At 42.6% G+C, this 5,123-nt stretch overlaps 1 long non-coding RNA gene across 1 annotated transcript; it reads right to left on the bottom strand.

The window, feature by feature from the left end:
• Window positions 1–3,264: 3,264 nt before the first annotated feature.
• Window positions 3,265–4,046, bottom strand: LOC112847032 (uncharacterized). Its single transcript, XR_003220314.1, has 2 exons — window positions 3,505–4,046; window positions 3,265–3,422 (listed from the first exon to the last, which is right to left on the bottom strand). It is a non-coding gene; the product is annotated as an uncharacterized LOC112847032 (long non-coding RNA).
• Window positions 4,047–5,123: the final 1,077 nt, after the last annotated feature.

The following is a 5,123-nucleotide window of genomic DNA, read 5'->3' as shown; positions in this document are numbered from 1 at the left end:
TTCGGGTTTTTGGGGGATGTTGCTAACTCCGGGTCCGATAACAGGCACCACACCCGCAGTAGATGTGCACGGTGTGAGGTCTCGCAGCAAGCTATCAAACACGGCGCATTTCTCGTCTTTAAAAAAAAAACGCTATATGTCGCCAGGTGTTTCATTGGATTTGAGGTGTTATCTCCTTTGACAGTATCACAGTATCAGCTTAAAGCACTTGTTGCAGGATGCTGAGTTTGCATCTTTTGCTGTGAAGTACAGCCAGACTTTTGATTGCTTCGCCTTGGGCATTTTTAATCTGTAGCTCTGCTCTAAAAGAACGTAAGTACCTGGCCCCGCCTACTATCCTCGGAAACGTAAAATGATTGGCTAGAATTGGCTCAGGGAAAAAAAAGCACCGAAATAAAGCACCGAAATCTGTGCTGCTTTTCGGTCTGGTTACTACCGTTTATGTCAGAACCGGTGCCATCATGGCACCGGACACCGGTACCCATCCCTACTTTTCAGGGAGTTTTTAGGACATCCTCATAATAATGAATTACAGTAGTCCAGCCTAGTAGTAATAAATGCATGAACTAGTTTTTCAGCGTCACTCTGAGACAGGATATTTCTAATTTTAGAGATGTTGCGTCAATGGAAAAAGGCAGTCCTACATATTTGTTTAATATGTGCACTGAAGGAAATCTCCTGGTCAAAAATGACTCCAAGGTTCCTCACAGTGTTATTGAAGGTCAAGGTAATGGCATCCAGAGTAAGAATCTGGTTAGATACCATATTTCAAAGATTTTCAGGGCAGTAGACAATAACATTAGTTTTGTCTGAATTAAGAAGCAGAAAGTTAGCGGCCATCCAGGTCTTTATGTCTTTAAGACATTCCTGCAGTTGAATTGGTGTGTGCTACCTGGATTCATGGATAGATAGAGGTAAGTGTCATCTGCATAGCAGTGAAAATATATGCTATGTCTTCTGATGATACTGCCTAAGGCAGGGGTGGGCAATCTCAGTCCACGAGGGCCGGTGTCCCTGCAGGTTTTAGATGTGTCCTCGAACCAACACAGCTGATTTAAATGGCTAAATTAGCTCCTCAACACGTCCTGAAGTTCTCCAGAGGCCTGGTAACGAACTAATCATGTGATTCAGGTGTGTTGACCCAAGGTGAGATCTAAAACCTGCAGGGACACCGGCCCTCGTGGACTGAGATTGCCCACCCCTGGCCCAAGGGAAGCATGTATCATGTGAAAAGAACTGGTCCTAGCACTAGGGATGGGTATTGATCGGATTTTCATGATTCCGATTCCATTTTCGATTCTGTTTAACGATTCGATTCTTTATCGATTCTCTTATCGATTCTCTTATCGATTCTTATTTTTAAAAAAGGAGAACACTAAGATCGATTAGCTTAGAACTTTGTTTTATATCTTCTTTTTGAACAAGATAGAAATTTAGGAGTAACATGGCCTTGCAAACCCAACAGTGAGATCTTAAGAGATCCACAGCCTACGGCTCTTCAATGGGGTGTCACAGGGTCCCCAGGAAAAAAAATTGTAAATGTAAAATAATAAAATAAATATTCTTAACATAACATAAATTATTCTGTAGCAATTACACAAGAATATCCAGTAATGTCACTGTCTACAATTAAACACATTCACTTACCGAAAATCGGGGGCATCTGGTGTGGCAAATGGGTGCAAGCCTTTGACCACAAACTTAGTCACTGCTCGGTGACATTCATCTATCCTGGCCTGAAAGGAGACGCTACCGGTAGACTGCAGCGAGAACTGCCAGCCAAACTCTGTCTGTTTCTCTCATCGTGGTCACCGAAATGCATCGCACAGTAATGGTAGGTTTTGTAATAAGGCAGATCGCGCTAACATAATATGCACTGTTAGTTGACTATTTACCTGCCGCATTAACGGGAGAGGACGTGCAAACGTTACCGCTGCTGCTGGGTTGAGATTCACGAGTCCGGAGCGGAATTAAAAACACGACATTCATTTAAGGTTATCGCGTGTTTTGTGAGCAAATGCTTTTGCATATTCGTAGTGTTTCCTCCTTTAAATTAAATATCTACTTTGCAAGTGTTGCAAGTTGCCCCGTTGTCATCTGTTCTCGTAAAGTATAACCAAACTTTTGAGCGTTTGAGCCGCTTAGACGCCCTGCCAGGTAAATGACGCTCCGCAACATGGTAACGTCATTCGGGGCGACTGGAATCGATAAGGGAATCGTTTGCAAAAATGGCAAACAATTCCAAGGAATTGAAACAGTGGGAACCGGTTCTCAACAAGAACCGGGTTTCGATACCCAGCCCTACCTAGGACTGAACCTTGTGGAACTCCATAATTAACCTCAGCATGTGAAGAGGAGGATATTACTCTGATTTTTCACCCCAGAAAAGGATGAGAGCATGATGGTAAAATGGAGGCTGCTCCAGGACAGAAACAGTTATGCTGATAACACAACTTTGGCTCGTTGAAAGCACATGCGCAGACAGCATGCTAATGCTAAGCTAGCCAAGAACCCAGAGTGGTCTGAAAGCTGAGTGAATGCTGACCCCAGCCCAGCATTGTCATAAAGTGAGCTGTCATTTGTGGTGAAGTCAGCCACTGCTAAACTTCAACAGGTAAAAAAGGGATGAGCGGTCAGGCTACAGCTTCCGTTTCCACCTGTTCATGTTTCTATAGTAGAATCAACATGACCATTACGTTAAAGTTTGGTTTTCATCTTTGCTTTGTATTGTTGGCTTTTTGTTCATACCTAAATACTGCTATATGCATCCTCATTAGGATAGGGATTTGTGTTGGTGGGTGGGACTGTAGCCTGTAGGTTTATATTGTTAATTGGTAATTATGAGACAGTGAGTTTCAGATCATTTTACAGAGTAACATGAAAGTAACTTAACGAGTAGTACTAAAACCGGTTTTTGATTCCATCCCTATCGATAAGGGAATAGATTAAGTGTTAGTGACATCGATAATGGAAATGGAACAGCTAAATTACTCAAACTCATACTCCATTACTCATACATACTCAGCAACAGATGTTTCTGTATACTAGGGCTGGGCCATATTATACCGTTCACGGTAATACCGGTACAATGTTAGGCAACGATAAGAAAATGAAATATCGCGATAGAATATGGGTAAAACGCGCATGCGCAGTGCCTTTGTTTTCATACGCACATGGCCGATTGTTGAGTGAAACGGATGAACCTGTCACGGATTGACATGGCAGACCGTGGGGATGTAGGGAAGGAGGACCCAGGCGCGGTGCTCTGTGTGCGAACAGTGCGTTTATTTACAGTGTGTGGTACAAACAATAATAAATCCCCGTGTTTTCTCCAGACTCCCGTGTCATGTCCTCCTTGTGCTCTCTGCTCCCGTGTGTCGCACTCCCGGTGCTCGCCGCTCTTCAGGCTTCCCACGCTCCTCCTGCAGGGAACAATAGCGGCAGCTGTCAGCACACTTAACAATAGCAGGCGTGAACTTACTAAACCTAAACTGGGTGACTAACGTGGAGTCTCACGCAATGATCCCGCGCCGATGGGAGCTCCAAGACTCTCTTAAGTAGCTCCCCCGACGAGGCCTGATCAGCAGCAGGTGCGTGGCTTCGGGTGTGGCCATTCCCCTAGCAGGGCCACACCCACCAGGCCTGAAGGCGCCTGTAAACAAGGGTTCAGATACACCTACACCCATACACACATATACTCATATCTACAAGGACGGAGAAGAGGGGGCAGCAAAACACCAATAATACATATAATATAACAAGTCCATAAACTGCTCAGGGATCCTGGGTTGCTCAGACCCAGAACCCTGACAGAACCAGAATTGGTTTGTAAAAATGGTGCAACTTCAGTGATGTGGAACTGGTTTGGTGTTTGTCCGTCAGATACACAACAAAGCACATTTTTTTGCAGAACATGCAAGCGGCCGTCGTTATTGCCCTATTTGTCGGAATAAGATGCTCTTAAATCTGGGAGTAATCTGGGTCCTAAACTCCGTATCCTTCAGGTCCCAAAGTCAAACGAGCACTGCAGCATCACTGAGAGTTAAAAACTGTCTAAATTCTTTAATCTTTAATAAAACGATCAGCATTGCTGCTTTACCAGGTGTAACTATGAAGTTTAACTTCCAGGCATCCATGAAAACAGAATTTATTACATTTAACGGAGTTAGAAGTTAGCAGGAAGCTAGCGGAAGTTAGCTCGCTAGTTTCGCTAGTTACCTAAGCATGATATAGCATGTTCTGACTGAGAGATTTCTGAAAAAATTCAAACGTACAGCTCTGCTATCACTTCCAACATAAATGAAGACAGGAAACTAAACAGCAGTGATGTTTGTAGGGTTACTGAAGTTGGGCTAGCTGGTATATAATGATGTGCTACGTGATCGCTAGCGACACAGCTATGTTAGCATAACATAAACAGTGAAGCTGGAGGATGAACACTAACACTTTTCCATTCATAAAAGTTAACGTTAAGGTTCCTGATAGTTAGAGACAAATGCAATTGCATGGCAGGATGCTGTAAACGGACCAAACTTCAGTCAGGAGAACAATTGAGATAATCCATCCACAATACGAGGTTAGTCATTAATATACTGCAACAACATGGGAATAGAGCAGCTGTGATAGAATACAGCATTAATGAATCAATGGTACAGAAGTGGAGGAAGCAAGAAGAATGAGTTTAATAAAGTTTGATTTATTTGACTGCTTTGTTTCGCTTAATGTGCCTTATAATCCCGTGCACCTTATGGTCCGAAAAATACATATTTGGCTTTTTTATTTGGCCCACTGCAGTTTAATGTTGCAAAGCACCTCTTTTTAACTTCAGTGGATATTATACATGGTTATGCTCAGGATATGTCAGCCCATTTCTACTGGAAATGCCTTTTGGTTAAACTTTCAGCAAGGATTTTGCATTTGCACTGTTAAATTTTTATATAGCTTTAATGCACATAAAAACCAGCTTCTTGTTTAAGTGAAAATAAATGGATGGTGTTTTTTTGCACTAGTAAAGTTGTGGAGTTGTATTTTGTCTCGCATCAATTATATCGTCAGTTATATCGTTATTGCAAATTTTCAAATATATATTGTGATAAATATTTTTGGCCATATCGCCCTGCTCT

Source organism: Oreochromis niloticus, linkage group LG6 (assembly GCF_001858045.2).
Source record: "Oreochromis niloticus isolate F11D_XX linkage group LG6, O_niloticus_UMD_NMBU, whole genome shotgun sequence".
Taxonomy (NCBI): domain Eukaryota; kingdom Metazoa; phylum Chordata; class Actinopteri; order Cichliformes; family Cichlidae; genus Oreochromis; species Oreochromis niloticus.
This window is presented reverse-complemented; position numbering and strand designations above follow the sequence as displayed.